Below are 18,026 nucleotides of genomic sequence, written 5' to 3' on the forward strand. Positions count from 1 at the left end.
CTTTGAAGTTTGTGTCCGCCTCATAAAAACTTAATAAAAATGTATATAAGAATTTTTTAAAGCGTTTTGGATTTTTCTTTCAATTTATACGATTAGAAACCTTCTTGAGAAACTTATCTATAGGCCTAATGAAATGAGTACGAAGTGTGACCCCGGTGGAAACCAATTTATTTTCGTAAAGAACTTGTTGTGCGAAATGTCTATTTAACTTTTATTGCGATTCTTAAAGCATTTTAAGTCAAAATTTGTCAACATTTCACGAAAAAATTTAGTTTAGAATATTGTCTTATGACACGGAGTCACAATATTTAAATTTTATTAAGCGTGGGCTTACCTTTCAAAAAGAAGTTTGCAGGTAAAAGATTGGCCTGAGAGTCTCTTTTTTTTTCACATAACCCTTCAAATCTAAGTTGTTTCTAGTTACTGAATTCAAAAAATAAAAGAAAGAAGATCAGCCAACACAATTAATCGGTTTTTACTAATCAAGATAAAGACACAATTTTAGAAAAAAAAGCATAATATCTGGGCCTAAAGAAAAAAGATCCTACTATGACTGCCCTAAATCAAAATCGGGTCTGGTGTTTTCCCCCGGAAAATCTCCCGTGGAAATTTTACTCCCGGACAATTCACCCCGGAAAACTCCCCCCCCCCCCCGGGAGAATTTTTTCCTGAAGAATTCTCGCCATGTGTAGAATTGAGCAGCCAAAGAGACAAAAAAAAATAACAATAATGAAGAAAAGACGGCACTAGAACAACTAAAGAGATATTTTCCAAAATACATGTAGAATATCAAACAGTTCGTGGTAACGAACTGTAAGTAAGGAGCGACCTGGCTCAATGGTAACCGAAACTCTAGAAAACGGGTTTTTGATACCAATAGATACATCAAAGGAATCAAAATTAAATGCTGATTTCAAATATATAACTTTCATCAAGTTTAGTACTACCCATCAAAAGTTACGGGCCTGAGAAATTTTGGCTGATTTTCAAAAAAAGGGGGAAACACCCCCTAAAAGTTATAGAACCTTAATGAAAATCACACCATCATATTCCGCGTATCAAAGAACCCTAGTGTAGAGGTTTCAAGCTCCTATCTACAAAAATGTGGAATTTTGCATTTTTTGCCAGAAGAAAGATCACGGATGCGTGTTTATTTGTTTGTTTGTTTGTTTTTTTTTGTTTTTTTTTCCCCAGGGGTGATAGTATTGACCCAGCGGTCCTAGAATATCGTGGGAGGGCTCATTGGAACGAAAAGTAAAAGTTCTAGTTCCCTTTTTAAGTGGCCAAAAAAATGGAGGGCAACTATGCTCCCTCCGAAGCTTATTTTTTTCCCAATGTCACCCGATCAAAATTTTGAGATAGCCATTTTGTTCAGCATGGTCGAAAATATGATAAATATGTCTTTTAGGATGACTTAAGCCCCATAAGGTCCCAGACGGTGGGATAAAAGTTATTAACTTTACCCATTGTTAGAATATAGGCCTATTTTTGGTTATTGGTATGTATAAATATGTTTTAATGAGTTTTCTTTTCTGTTAGTGGGAGGGAAGGGTGGGTCGGTGGGTATGTTGGAGGATCTGTTCATGAAGGAAGTTTTCATGGGGGAAGGGAAATTAACATGAAGGGGGCGCCGGACTTGCCAGCATTATTTATTGGTTATTGAGTAGAATGGCCCCTATTGATCCGACGAGTACCACGTGGTTTATGGTTTTGTCAGTGAGAATTAAAAAACAGGAATTTTCTCCCTTGAAAAAACATGAATTTTCTCACTTTGATGGATGTTTTCTTGGACGGTCATGGGTGTTGGTCAATTTATTTGAGGTTTTTCATGGATGTCAACATCAATTCATGTCTTTTTTATGGTTTTTGTCAGTGAGAATGAAAAAACAGGAACTTTGTCACATTTATTGATATTAACAGCAATTCATTTCTGTTTTATGGTTTTTGTCAGTAAGAATGGAAAAACAGGAACTTTCTTACATTTATGGATGTCAACAGCAATTTATGTCTGTTTTATGTCTTTAGGCGAACCTAACCTGAAAAATTGATTTACATAATCGGCGGGGAAATTATTGATTCACGAAGAGGAATTAAGAAACAAACATGGCTTCTTTGATCTTTAGGCTAACCTAACCTGAGAAATTGATTTACATAATCGCTAGGGGAATATATTGATTCACGAAGGGGGAATTAAGAAACATTATGGCTTTCTTTAATCTTAGGTCTGAGGGATAAACGTTCTTTAGGTCAGAGAGAAAAATTAATATTCTATTTTTAAGTAGGGCTTCATTAATCTTTACTGTCAGGAATTAGAAATAACATCACTTGTTATCTTGGAATTATGCGGGAGGCTAAAGATATAGAAATTCTATTTTTAAATACGGCTTCACTGAGCTTTAAGTCGGAGAGATAAATTGATATTCTAACGAAACCATAATAGTGTAGCTAGGAACATTTATGAGATGAAGAGATTAACGTAGGAAAGGGTTTCCTAGAAATTTGAAATGTGAAAGCACAGAGATGGCAAAAACAAAAGGAACACGCTGAGATTACTTTTAGGGGATTATTTGGGTGAAATGGTTTTAGACATTTTAGGGAATTATTTCGGCGAAACAGTTAGAGACATTTTAAAAGATGATTTTAGAAAAGGTTTTAGAAGAGGTTTTGAGTGTGGTCGCTATAGTAAACAAGTTCTATTTGAACAGTGTCGTGAGGTCCTCTACCCCAACCCCAAAGGGCACCGATCGCCCTACCCCGATCCAAAGGGTTCCGATCCCCAAACCCCAATCCCGAAGGAAACCCCCCGTCCCCAAAGGGTCCCCGGGCTCCCCACCGGCCCCCCAGACCCCCAAAGGCCCTCCCCGGGCCCCCGAAGAGTCCCCTCCATAGTTTTTAATACTTTTTTTAAGGCTTTATTATATCTTTTCAGAACAAGTTATTTTCTTAATTTCCATCCTAAACCCATTTTACAAGTTGAAATGGGCGAAACCGTTTTAGGCATTTTAGGGAATTATTTCGGCGAAACAGTTAGAGACATTTTAAAAGATGATTTTAGAAGATGTTTTAGAAGAGGATTTGAGGGTGAAACTCTATGGTTGTTATAATACACAAGTTCCATTTGAACAGTGTCGTGAGGTCCCCTACCCCAATTCCAACGGCCCCGGTCCCCCTAATGCACATCGAGCCCCCAAAGACCAACGGAACCCCATCACCCCCCCATTTTTTAAAAATAATTTTTGAATTTTTTTAACATTGTATTTTTTATATCAACCCTTTTCCAACTTGAAGTACTTATCTTTTTCACTCACAACTATACTTTACAGCTTTTTGGATACCTCAACATCAAGAATTACTTTTCAAAAACCATTTCAGAGCAAGTTACTTTCTTAATGTCCCTCCTAAACCCATTTTGCAACTTGAAGTACTTATTTTTTTCACCCAAAACTATACTTTACAGCTTTTTGAATGACCCAACACCAAGAAATACTCTTCAAAGGACATTTCAGAGCAAGTTACTTTCTTAATGTCCCTACTAAAACCATTTTCCAACTTGAAGTACTTATCTTTTTCAACCACAACTATACTTTACAGCTTTTGGATACCTAAACACCAAGAAATACTTTTCAAAGACCATTTCAGAGCAAGTTACTTTCTTAATGTCCTTCCTAAACCCATTTGCAACTTGAAGTACTTATATTTTTCCCCCACAACTATACTTTACAGCTTTTTGAATGTCCCAACACCAAGAAATACTTTTCAAAGACCATTTCAGAGCAAGTTAATTTCTTAATGTTCATCCCAAACCCATTTTGCAACTTGAAGTACTTATCTTTTTCACCCACAACTATACTCTACAGCGTTTTGGATACCTCAACACCAAGAAATACTTTTCAAAGACCATTTCAGTGCAAGTTACTTTCTGAATGTCCCTATTAAACCCATTTTCCAACTTGAAGTAGTTATCTTTTTCACCCACAACTATACTTTACATCTTTTTTGATACCTCAACAACAAGAAATACTTTTCAAAGACCATTTCAGAGCAAGTTACTTTCTTAATGTCACTCCTAAACCCATTTTGCAACTTGAAGTACTTATCTTTTTCACTCACAACTATACTTTACAGCTTTTTGGATACCTTAACACCAAGAAATACCTTTCAAAGACCATTTCAGAGCAAGTTACTATCTTAATGTCCCTCCTAAACCCATTTTGCAACTTAAAGTACTTATCTTTTTCACCCAAAACTATACTTTACAGCTTTTTGGATACCTCAACACCAAGAAATAAATTTCAAAATGCATTTCAGAGCAAGTTACTTTCTATATGTCCCTCCTAAACCCATTTTCCAACTTGAAGTACTTATCTTTTTCATCCACAACTAAACTTTACAGCTTTTTGGATACCTTAACACCAAGAAATACCTTTCAAAGACCATTTCAGAGCAAGTTACTTTCTTAATGTCCCTCCTAAACCAATTTTTCAACTTAAATTACTTATCTTTTTCACAAACAACTATAATTATAATCTTTTTTTATAACTAAAAAACAAGAAATACATTTCAAAGACCATTTCAGAGCAATTTACTATCTTAATGTCCCTCGTAAACCCATTTTGCAACTTTAAGTACTTATCTTTTTCACTCACAACTATACTTTACAGATTTTTGGAGACCTCAACACCAAGAAATATCTTTCAAAGACCATTTCAGAGCAAGTCACTTTGTTAATGTTACTCCCAAACCCATTTTCCAACTTGAAGTACTTATCTTTTTCACTCACAACTATACTTTACAGCTTTTTGGATACCTCAACACCAAGAATTACTTTTCAAGGACCATTTCAGAGCAAGTTACTTTCTTAATGCTCCTCCTAAACCCATTTTCCAACTTGAAGTACTTATCTTTTTCACCCACAACTATACTTTACAGCTTTTTGAATGCTCCAACACCAAGAAATACTTTTCAAAGGCATTTCAGAACAAGTTATTTTCTTAATATGCTTCTTAAACCAATTTTACAAATTCTAAATTTTTCCATAGTAGATAGAAAAATCTATATCATAGCTTTGAATATTTTCACGAAAGATAAGCAGTTCTATTTCAATTTTAAATTTTCTCAATGAAGTGAAGAAAAGTTCAAGTCCTCTTCTGAATTTTCTCAATGAAAAAGAAATTAGTTTTTATTCAATTCTATTTATTTCACAAAGACATAAAGAAATTTAAAGTTCAATTCTAATTTTTCGGTGGAATATAGAAAAAGTAATACCATACTTATGAATATTTTCACGGAAGATAAAAAGTTCTAGTTCAATTTAAAATTTTTTCAACGATGTCAATGAAGGTTCAAGTTCTCTTCTGAATTTTCTCAATGAAAAAGAAATTAGTCATTGATCATTTCTATTTTTCCAAATAATAAAAAAATTTTAAACTTTAGTTCAGATCTGTCTCGAAGAGATGAAAAATTTAAAATACTGTTCCAAATTTTTCACAGAAGATAAAAAAGTTCAAGTCCTCTTCGGAATTTTACCAAAGAACAATTGAATTCTAATTTCTCCAGAGAAAACGAAAATCTTCCACTTCAGTTCTTTATTTCACAAACACATAAAGAAATTTAAAGTTCAATTCTAAATTTTTCAGTGGAAGATAGAAAAAGTAATACCATACTTGTGAATATTTATACGAAAGATAAAAAGTTTTAGTTCATTTTAAAATTTTCTCAACGAAGCGAAGAAAAGTTCAAGTTCTCTTCTGAAGTTTACCAAAGAACACACTTCAATTCTAATTTCTCCAAAGATAACAAAAATATTCCACTTCAGTTCTTTATTTTACAAAGACATAAAGAAATTTAAAGTTCAATTCTAAATTTTTCGATGGAAGATAGAAAAAGTAATACCATACTTGTGAATATTTTCATGGAAGATAAAAAGTTCTAGTTCAATTTAAAATTTTTTCAACGAAGTGAAGAAAAGTTCAAGTTCCTCTTCTGAACTTTACCAAAGAACACACTTCAATTCTAATTTCTCCAGAGAAAACAAAAATCTTCCACTTCAGTTCATTATTTCACAAAGACATAAAGAAATTTAAAGTTCAATTCTAATTTTTCGGTGAAAGATGGAAAAAGTAATGCCATACTTGTGAATATTTTCACGGAATATAAAAAGTTCTAGTTCAATTTAAAATTTTCTCAACGAAGTCAAGGAAAGTTCAAGTTCTCTTCTGAATTTTCTCAATGAAAAAGAAATTAGTCATTGATCATTTCTATTTTTCCAAATAATATAACAATTTTCCACTTTAGTTCAGATCTGTCTCGAAGAGATGAAAAATCTAAAATCCGTTCCAAATTTTCTCAATGAAGCGAAGACAAGTTTAAGTTCTCTTCGGAATTTTACCAAAGAACACACTTCAATTCTATTTTCTCCAGACAAAATAAAAATCTTACTGTTGAGTTCTTTATTTCACAAAGACATAAATAAATTTAAAGTTCAATTCTAAATTTTTCGGTGGAAGATAGAAAAAGTAATACCATACTTGTGAATATTTTCCTGGAAGATAAAAAGTTCTAGTTCAATTTAAAATTTTCTCAACGAAGTGAAGAAAAGTTCAAGTTCCTATTCGGAACTTTATCAAAGAACACACTTCAATTCTAATTTCTCCAGAGAAAATAAAAATCTTCCACTTCAGTTCATTATTTCACATAGACATAAAGAAATTTAAAGTTCAATTCTAATTTTTTGGTGGAAGATGGAAAAAGAAATATCATAATTGTGAATATTTTCACGGAAGATAAAAAGCTATGGTTCAATTTAAAATTTTCTCAATGAAGTCAAGGAAAGTTCAAATTCTTTTTTTAATTTTCTCAATGAAAAATAAATTAGTCATTGATCATTTTTATTTTTCCAAATAATATAAAAATTTTCAACTTTAGTTCAGATCTGTCTCGAAGAGATGAAAAATTTAAAATACTGTTCCAAATTTTTCACAGAAGATAAAAAAGTTCAAGTTCTCTTCGGAATTTTTATCAAAGAACACAATTCAATTCTAATTTCTCCAGAGAAAATAAAAATCTTCCACTTCAGTTCTTTATTTCACAAAGACATAAAGTAATTTAAAGTTCAATTCTAAATTTTTCGGTGGAAGATCGAAAAAGTAATACCACACTTGTGAATATTTTCCTGGAAGATAAAAAGTTCTAGTTCAATTTAAAATTTTCTCAACGAAGTGAAGAAAAGTTCAAGTTCTCTTCTGAACTTTACCAAAGAACACACTTCAATTCTAATTTCTCCAGAGAAAACAAAAATCTTCCACTTCAGTTCTCTATTTCACAAAGACATAAAGAAATTTAATGTTCAATTCTAATTTTTAGGTGGTAGATAGAAAAAGTAATACCAAACTTGTGAATATTTTCACGGAAGTTAAAAAGTTATAGTTAAATTTAAATTTTTCTCAACAAAGGCAAGGAAAGTTCAAGTTCTCTTCTGAACTTTACCATAGAACACATTTCAATTCTAATTTCTCCAGAGAAAACAAAAATCTTCCACTTCAGTTATTTATTTCACAAAGACATAAAGAAATTTAAAGTTCAATTCTAAATTTTTCAGTGGGAGATAGAAAAATTAATACCATACTTGTGATTATTTTCACAGAAGATAAAAAGTTCTAGTTCAATTTTAAATTTTCTCAATGAAGTGAAGAAAAGTTCAAGTTCTTTACTGAATTTTACCAAAGAACACAATTCAATTTTAATTTCTACAGAGAAAATACAAATCTTCCACTTAAGTTCTTTATTTCACAGACACACAATGAAATTTAAAGTTCAATTCTAAATTTTTCGATGGAAGATAGAAAAAGTAATACCATACTTGTGAATATTTTCCCGGAATATAAAAAGTTCTAGTTCAACTTAAAATTTTCTCAAAGAAGTGAATAAAAGTTCAAGTTCTCTTCTGAATTTTACTGAAGAATACAATTCATTTCTAATTTCACCAGAGAACATAAAAATCTTCCACTTCAGTTCTTTATTTCACAAATTACATAAAGAAATTTAAAGTTCATTTCTAAATTTTTCCGTGGAAGATAGAAAAAGTAATATCATACTTATGAATATTTTCCCCGAAGATAAAAAGTTCCAGTTCAATTTAAAATTTTCTCAACGAAGTGAAAAAAAGTTCAAGTTCTCTTCTGAATTTTACCAAAGAACACACTTCAATTCTAATATCTCTAGAGAAAATAAAAATCTTCCACTTCAGTTTTAAGTTCCCCAAAGAAATAAAGAAATTTAAAGTTCTATTCTAAATTTTTAGATGGAAGATAGAAAAAGTAATACTATGACTGTGATTGTTCTCCATGAAGATCAAAAGTTTCACTTTATTTATAATTTTTCTTAAATTCAGTTCTGATTTTTCTCAAAGAGATGAAAAATTTAAAGTTCTGTTCCAAATTTTTCATAGAAGATAGAAAACGTTATACATTGACTGTGAATATTCAACATGAAGATAAGGAACTCCACTTTAATTCTGAGTTTTCTCGAAGAAGTGCAAATTGTTCAAGTTCTCTTCTGAATTTTCTTAAAGAAGAGAAAAAAGTTAACTCAATTCTGAATTTTACCAATGAAAATGAAAAAACCTTCCCCTTCAGTTCTTAATTTCTCAAAGACATAAAAAATTTAAAGTTCAGTTCTAAATTTTTAGGTTGAAGGTAGGAAGTTATACTATGATTGTGATTATTTTCCAGTGAAGATAAAAAGTTTCACTTTAATTCTAATTTTCTTAAGTTCACTTCCGATTTTTTGCAAAGATATGAAAAATTTAAAGTTCGGTTACAAATTTTTCATAGAAGATAGAAAAAGTTATACATTGATTTGAATATTCGACATGAAGATAAGGAGCATCACTTTAATTCTGAGTTTTATCGAAGAAATGCAAAATTCTCTAGTTCTCTTTTGAATTTTCTTAAAGAAGTAAAAAAAGTTAGCTCAGTTCTGAATTTTACAAAGGAAAATGAAAAAATCTTCCACTTGAGTTCTTAATTCTACAAAGACAGAAAAAATTCGAAGTTATCTTCTAATTTTTCAAAGAAAATAAAAAGGCTCCACTTCAGGTCTGGTTTTTTTCTTCAAAGAGATTAACAATTTAAAGTTCTATTTTAATTTTAAATTTTATTTTGGCTGCTTTGTCTTATGGATTTACCCATCAAATTTTTAAATTAGAAAATGAGTGACCCGTTCTATTATTAAAGACAATCGTTCAAACTCCTTCATCTAACCTCCAAAACAATAGGTTAGGTTAAGTATAAATAAATATTAATAAATAAATAGAAATATTTCTACATGTTTAAGTTAGGTTAGGTTAGGTTAGCTTATCATGAGTGATTTTGATAAGTTAACCTAACCTTTTCCGGCGAGTATGGTTAGGTTAGGTTAGGCTAGATTAAGTTAGGTTAGATCAGGTTAGGTTAAGTTAGGTTAGCCTACGGACGCTTCACTTAGGTTAGCTTAGGTTAGGTGAGAGACAGGCAAAATGTTAGGTGTATGATTCGGTTAGGTTAGATTAAGTTAGGTTAGTCTAGGTTCGCCTACCTACGCGCGCGTACGTAGGCTAACCTAGCCTAACCTAACTTAACCTAACCTAACTTAATCTAACCTAACCTAATCATACACCTAACTTTTTGCCTGTCTCTCACCTAACCTAAGCTAACCTAAGTGAAGCGTCCGTAGGCTAACCTAACTTAACCTAACCTGATCTAACCTAACTTAACCTAACCTAACTTAACCTAACCATACTCACCGGAAAAGGTTAGGTTAACTTATCATGAGCACTCATGATAAGTTAACCTAGCCTAACCTAACTTAAACATGTAGAAATGTTTCTATTTATTTATTAATATTTATTTATACTTAACCTAACCTATTGTTTTGGAGGTTAGATGAAGGAGTTTGAACGATTGTCTTTAATAATAGAACGAGTCACTCATTTTCTAATTTAAAAATTTGATGGGTAAATCCATAAGACAAAGGAGCCAAAATTTAATTTAAAATTAGATTAGAACTTTAAATTTTTCATCTCTTTGAGAAAAAAACCCGAACTGAAGTGGAGCCTTTTAATTTTTTTGGAAAAATTAGAAGAGAACTTTGAATTTTTTATGTCTTTGAGGAATTAAGAACTGAAGTGGAAGCTTTTTTCATTTTCATTGGTAAAATTCAGAATTGAGCTAACTTTTTTACTTCTTTAAGAAAATTCAGAAGAGAACTTGAACATTTTGCACTTCTTCGAGAAAACTCAGAATTAAAGTGATGCTCCTTATCTTCATGTCGAATATTCAAATCAATGTATAACTTTTTCTATCTTCTATGAAAAATTTGGAAGAGAACTTTAAATTTTTCATCTCTTTGCAAAAAATCGGAAGTGAACTTAAGAAAAGTAGAATTAAAGTGAAACTTTTTATCTTCACTGGAAAATAATCACAAACATAGTATAACTTTTTCTATCTTCAACAGAAAAATTTAGAACTGAACTTTAAATTCTTTATGTCTTTGAGAAATTAAGAACTGAGGTGGAAGGTTTTTTCATTTTCTTTGGTAAAATTCAGAATTGAGTTAACTTTTTCTCTTCTTTAAGAAAATTCAGAAGAGAACTTGAACAATTTGCACTTCTTCGAGAAAACTCAGAATTAAAGTGGAGTTCCTTATCTTCATGTTGAATATTCACAATCAATATATAACTTTTTCTATCTTCTATGAAAAATTTGGAACAGAACTTTAAATTTTTCATCTCTTTGAGAAAAATCAGAACTGAATTTAAGAAAAATTATAAATAAAGTGAAACTTTAGATCTTCATGGAAAACAATCACAGTCATAGTATTACTTTTTCTATCTTCCATCTAAAAATTTAGAATAGAACTTTAAATTTCTTTATTTCTTTTGGGAACTAAAAACTGAAGTGGAAGATTTTTATTTTCTCTGGAGAAATTAGAATCGAAGTGTGTTCTTTGGTAAAATTCAGAAGAGAACTTGAACTTTTCTCCACTTGGTTGAGAAAATTTTAAATTTAACTAGAACTTCTTATCTTCCGGGGAAATATCCATAAGTATGATATTACTTTTTCTATCTTCCACGGAAAAATTTAGAATTGAACTTTAAATTTCTTTATGTCTTTTGTGAAATAAAGAACTGAAATGGAAGATTTTTATTTTCTCTGGTGAAATTAGAAATGAATTGTGTTCTTTAGTAAAATTCAGAAGAGAACTTGAACTTTTCTTAACTTCGTTGAGAAAATTTTAAGTTGAACTAGAACTTTTTATCTTCCGGGAAAATATTCACAAGTATGGTATTACTTTTTCTATCTTCCACCGAAAAATTTATAATTGAACTTTAAATTTCATTATGTCTTTGTGAAATAAAGAACTTAAGTGGGAAATTTTTATTTTCTCTATATAAAGAAGAATTGAATTATGTTCTTTGGTTAAATTCAGTAAAGAACATGAACTTTTTTTCACTTCATTGAGAAAATTTTAAATTGAAATAGAAATTTTTATCGTCAGTGAAAATAATCCCAAGTATGGTATTAATTTTTCTATCTCCCAGCGAAAAATTTAGAATTGAACTTTAAATTTCTTTATGTCTTAGTGAAATAAAGAACTGAACTGGAAGATTTTTGTTTTCTCGGGAGAAATTAGAATTGAAGTGTGTTATTTGGTAAAGTTCAGTAGAGAACTTGAACTTTACTTAACTTCGTTGAGAAAATTTACAATTGAACCAGAACTTTGTATCGTCCGGGAAAAAAATCACAATTATGATATTAATTTTTATATATTCCAACTAAAAATTAGAATTGAACTTTAAATTTCTTTATGTCTTTGTGAAATAAAGAACTGAAGTGGAAGATTTTTGTTTTCTCTGGAGAAATGCGAATTTAAGTGTGTTCTTTGGTAAACTTCAGAAGAGAACTTGAACTTTTCTTCACTTCGTTGAGAAAATTTAAAATTGAACTAGAACTTTTTATCTTCAGTGAAAATATTCACAAGTATGGTATTACTTTTTCTATCTTCCACCGAAAAATTTAGAATTGAACTTTAAATTCCTTTATGTCCTTGTGAAATAAAGAACTGAAGTGGAAGATTTTTATTTTCTCTGGAGAAATTAGAATTGACGTGTGTTCTTTGGTAAAATTCCGAAGAGAACTTGAACTTTTCTTCGCTTCGTTGAGAAAATTTGGAACAGTATTTTAAATTTTTCATCTCTTCGAGACAGATCTGAACAAAAGTGGAAAATTATTATGTTATTTGGAAAAATAGAAATGATCAATAACTAATTTCTTTTTCATAGATAAAATTCAGAAGAGAACTTGAACTTTCCTTGACTTCATTAAGAAAAATTTAAATTGAACTAGAACTTTTTATCTTCCGTGAAAATATTCACAAGTATGATATTACTTTTTCCATCTTCCACCAAAAAATTAGAATTGAACTTTAAATTTCTTTATGTCTTTGTGAAATAATGAACTGAAGTGGAAGATTTTCGTTTTCTCTGGAGAAATTAGAATTTAAGTGTGTTCTTTGGTAAAGTTCAGAATAGGAACTTGAACTTTTCTTCACTTCGTTGAGAAAATTTTAAATTGAACTAGAACTTTTTATCTTCCATGAAAATATTCACAAGTATGGTATTACTTTTTCTATCTTCCACCGAAAAATTAGAATTGAACTTTAAATTTCTTTATGTCTTTGTGAAATAAAGGAACTGAAGTGGAAGATTTTTGTTTTCTCTGGAGAAATTAGAATTGAAGTGTGTTCTTTGGTAAAGTTCAGAAGAGAACTTGAACTTTTCTTCACTTCGTTGAGAAAATTTTAAATTGAACTAGAACTTTTTATCTTATGTGAAAATATTCACAAGTATGGTATTACTTTTTCTATCTTCCACTGAAAAATTTAGAATTGAACTTTAAATTTCTTTATGTCTTTGTGAAATAAAGAACTGAAGTGGAAGATTTTTGTTTTCTCTGGAGAAATTAGAATTCAATTGTGTTCTTTGGTAAAATTCCGAAGAGAAATTGAGCTATTTTATCTTCTGTGAAAAATTTGGAACAGTATTTTAAATTTTTCATCTCTTCGAGACAGATCTGAACTAAAGTGGAAAATTTTTATATTATTTGGAAAAATAGAAATGATCAATGACTAATTTCATATTCATTGAGAAAATTCAGAGGAGAACTTGAACTTTCCTTGACTTCGTTGAGAAAATTTTAAATTGAACTAGAACTTTTTATCTTCCGTGAAAATATTCACAAGTATGGTAATACTTTTTCTATCTTCCAACCGAAAAATTAGAAATGAACTTTAAATTTCTTTATGTCTTTGTGAAATAAATAGAATTGAATAAAAACTAATTTCTTTTTCATTGAGAAAATTCAGAAGAAAACTTGAACTTTTCTTCACTTCATTGAGAAAATTTAAAATTGAAATAGAACTGCTTATCTTTCGTGAAAATATTCACAGCTATGATATAGATTTTCTATCTACTATGGAAAAATTTAGAATTTGTAAAATTGTTTTAAGAAGCATATTAAGAAAAGAACTTGTTCTGAAATGCCTTTGAAAAGTATTTCTTGGTGTTGGAGCATTCAAAAAGCTGTAAAGTATAGTTGTGGGTGAAAAAGATAAGTACTTCAAGTTGGAAAATGGGTTTAGGAGGAGCATTAAGAAAGTAACTTGCTCTGAAATGGTCATTGAAAAGCATTTCTTGGTGTTGAGGTATCCAAAAAGCTGTAAAGTATAGTTGTGAGTGAAAAAGATATGTCCTTCAAGTTTGAAAATGGGTTTACGAGGAAAATTTACAAAGTAACTTGCTTTGAATTGGTCTTTGAAAGGTATTTCTTGGTGTTGTGGTATCCAAAAATATTTAATTTACATTTTTGAAAGAAAAATATCAGTACCTCCTAATTTAAATTTGTGTTGGAATGGATTTTCACAGTGTTACATGATCTGAAATTTTCATTGAAAATTATTACTAGTTCTTGTGTTACCCAAAAAGCTGTAATGACACGTTGTGTGTGAAAAATATATGAAATTAAAGATGGAAAATGTTTTTAGGAGGGACATTAAGAAAGTAACTTGCTCTGAAATGGTCTTTGAAAAGTATTTCTTGGTGTTGAGGTATCCAAAAAGCTGTAAAGTATAGTTGTGGCTGAAAAAGATCATTACTTCAAGTTGGAAAATGGGTTTAGGAGGGACATTCAGAAAGTAACTTGCTCTGAAATGCATTTTGAAAGGTATTTCTTGGTGTTGAGGTATCCAAAAAGCTGTAAAGTATAGTTATGGGTGAAAAAGATAAGTACTTGAAGTTACAAAATGGGTTTAGGAGGGACATTAAGAAAGTAACTTGCTCTGAAATGGTCTTTTAAAAGTATTTCTTGGTGTTGAGGTATCCAAAAAGCTGTAAATTATAGTTTTGGGTGAAAATGATTAGTACTTGAAGTTGGACCATGGGGTTATGAGGGACATTAAGTAAGTGACTTGCTCTGAACTGGTCTTTGAAAAGTATTTCTTGGTTTTGAGGTATCCTAAAAGCCGTAAAGTATAGCTGTGAGTGAAAAAGATAAGTACTTCACATTGGAAAATGGGTTTATGAGGGACATTAAGAAAGTAACTTGTTCTGAAATGGTCTTTGAAAAGTATTTCTTGGTGTTGAGGTATCCAAAAAGCTGTAAAGTATAGTTGTGGGTGAAAAAGATAAGTACTTCAAGTTGCAAAATGGGTTTAGGATGAACATTAAGAAAGTAACTTGCTCTGAAATGGTTTTTGAAAAGTATTTCTTGGTGTTGGGACATTCAAAAAGCTGTAAAGTATAGTTGTGGGGGAAAAAGATAAGTACTTCAAGTTGCAAATGGGTTTAGGAGGGACATTAAGAAAGTAACTTGCTCTGAAATGGTCTTTGAAAAGTATTTCTTGGTGTTGAGGTATCCAAAAGCTGTAAAGTATAGTTGTGGGTGAAAAAGATAAGTACTTCAAGTTGGAAAATAGGTTTAGGAGGGACATTAAGAATTTAACTTGCTCTGAAATGGTCTTTGAAAAGTATTTCTTGGTGTTGGGACACTCAAAAAGCTGTATAGTTGTGGGTGAAAAAGATAAGTACTTCAAGTTGCAAAATGGATCTAGGAGGAACATTAAGAAAGTAACTTGCTCTGAAATGGTCTTTGAAAAGTATTTCTTGGTGTTGTGGTATCCAAAAAGCTGTAAAGTATAGTTGTGGGTGAAAAAGATAAGTACTTCAAGTTGGAAAAGGGTTGATATAAAAAAATACCATGTTAAAAAAATTCAAAAATTATTTTTAAAAAATGGGGGGGGGGGATGGGGTTCCGGTGGTCTTTGGGGGCTCGATGTGCATTAGGGGGACCGGGGGCCGTTGGGATTGGGGTAGGGGACCTCACGACACTGTTCAAATGGAACTTGTGTATTATAACGACCATAGAGTTTCACCCTCAAATCCTCTTCTAAAACATCTTCTAAAATAATCTTTTAAAATATCTCTAACTGTTTCGCCGAAATAATTCCCTAAAATGCCTAAAACGGTTTCGCCCATTTCAACTTGTAAAATGGGTTTAGGATGGACATTAAGAAAATAACTTGTTCTGAAAAGATATAATAAAGCCTTAAAAAAGTATTAAAAATTATGGAGGGGACTCTTTGGGGACCCGGAGAGGGCCTTTGGGGGTCTGGGGGGGGGCCGGGTGGGAGCCCGGGGAACCTTTGGGGACCGGGGGGTTCCTTCGGGATTGGGGTATGGGGATGGGAGCCCTTTGGATCGGGGTAGGGCGATCGGGGCCCTTTGGGGTTGGGGTAGAGCACCTCACGACACTGTTCAAATAGAACTTGTTTACTATAACGGCCACACTCAAAACCTCTTCTAAAACCTTTTCTAAAATCATCTTTTAAAATGTCTCTGACTGTTTTGCCGAAATAATTCCCTAAAATTTCTAAATCCGTTTCAGCCAAATAATCCCCTAAAAGTAATCTCAGTATGTTCCCTTTGTTTTTGGCATCTCTGTGCATTCACATTTCAAATTTCTAGGAAACCCTTTCCTACGTTAATCTCTTCATCTCATAAATGTTCCCAGCTACACTATTAAGGTTTCGTTAGAATATCAATTTATCTCTCCGACTTAAAGCTCAGTGAAGCCGTATTTAAAAATAGAATTTCTATCTCTTTAGCCTCCCGCATAATTCCAAGATAACAAGTGATTTCATTTCTAATTCCTGACAGTAAATATCAATGAAGCCCTATTTAAAAATAGAATATTAATTTTTCTCTCTGACCTAAAGAACGTTTATCCCTCAGACCTAAGATTAAAGAAAGCCATAATGTTTCTTAATTCTCCCTTCGTGAATCAATACATTCCCCTAGCGATTATGTAAATCAATTTCTCAGGATAGGTTAGCCTAAGGATCAAAGAAGCCATGTTTGTTTCTTAATTCTCCTTCGTGAATCAATAATTCCCCCACCGATTAGGTAAATCAATTTCTCAGGCTAGGTTCACCTAAAGACAGAAAACAGAAATAAATTGCAGTTGACATCCATAAATGTGAGAAAGTACCTGTTTTTTCATTCTCACTGACAAAAACCATAAAACAGGCATAAATTGCTGTTTACATCCATAAATGTGAGAAAGTTCCTGTTTTTTTATTCTCACTGACAAAAACCATAAAACAGACATAAATTGCTGTTGACATCCATAAATGTGAGAAAGTTACTGTTTTTTCATTCTCAATGACAAAAAAAATAAAAAAGACATAAATTGCTGTTGAAATCCATTAATGTGAGAAACTTCCTGTTTTTTCATTCTCACTGACAAAAACTCTAAAACAGACATGAATTGCTGTTGACATCCATAAATTTGAGAAAGTTCCTGTTTTTTCATTCTCACTGACAAAAACCATAAAACAGACATGAATTGGTGTTGACATCCATAAAAAACATCAAATAAAATGACCAACACCCATAACCGTCCAAGAAAACATCCATCAAAGTGAGAAAATTCATGTTTTTTCAAGTGAGAAAATTCCTGTTTTTTCATTCTCACTGACAAAACCATAAACCACATGGTCCTCGTCGGATCAATAGGGGCCATTCTACTCTCAATAGTAATTGAAACTTTTAAAAACGGAATTTGGATGTCAATAAATGTATCAAAAGAATGTGTTTATAATGCTGATCCTAAATATATAAATTTTATTAAGTTTAGTATTGCTCATCAAAGGCTACGAGCCTGAGAAAATTTACTCGATTTTTTAAAGAGGGGGGAAACATCCCCTACAAGTGAAAGAATTTTAATGAAAATCACACCGTCAGATTCAGCGTATCAGAAAACCCTATTACATAGGTTTCAAGCTCATTTCCGCAAAAATCTGCAACTTTGTATTTTTTGCCAGAAGAAAAATATACGAATATAGAAGTTAGTTACGTAAGTTAATTTGTAAAGATATCCATTTAGCAAAAGAAAAGTAAAATTTGTATGCAAATAAAAGCTGCATTAACTAAAAAACGATCAGAAATTAAATAAAAAAACAAGTTTTTTAAACTGAAAGTAAGGAGCGACATTAAAACTTAAAACGAACAGAAATTATTCCGTATATGAAAGGGGCTGTCCCGTCCTCAACGCTTCACTCTTTACGTTAAAGTTTGACTCTTTCTCAAAAATATATTTTTTAAAACAATAAAAAATTTAGCGTAAAGAGCGAGGCGTTGAAGAGGAGACAGGCCCTTTCATATACGGAATAATTTCTGTTCGTTTTAAGTTTTGCTCCTTACTTTCAGTTTAAAAAAGCTTGTTTTTTTTATTTAATATGGTGTAAAGTTCAGTTGGTGAAAACGAACCGTTAGTTAGGAGCGACTCGGGCCAATGAGTGAATTTTGAAAACAATTAATAGCCTACATCAACAGAATTGAATTTTCGTGCTGATTCTAAATTATGAAGTTCATTAAGTTTAATGTTATACACAGAACTGTACGAGCCGGAGAAGATTTGCTGGATTTTTGAAAA

At 31.3% G+C, this 18,026-nt stretch overlaps 1 protein-coding gene across 10 annotated transcripts in view; it reads left to right on the forward strand.

Annotated features, from left to right (window-relative positions):
- The window catches only part of LOC148955263 (CUGBP Elav-like family member 1), a 291,118-nt gene that overhangs the window by 192,459 nt on the left and 80,633 nt on the right, over positions 1–18,026 (forward strand). The gene's annotated exons all lie outside the window — the stretch shown is intronic.

The sequence above is a fragment of the Artemia sp. Qi Xiang Cuo genome, chromosome 2 (genome assembly GCF_049724085.1).
Source record: "Artemia sp. Qi Xiang Cuo chromosome 2, ASM4972408v1, whole genome shotgun sequence".
NCBI lineage: Eukaryota > Metazoa > Arthropoda > Branchiopoda > Anostraca > Artemiidae > Artemia > Artemia sp. Qi Xiang Cuo.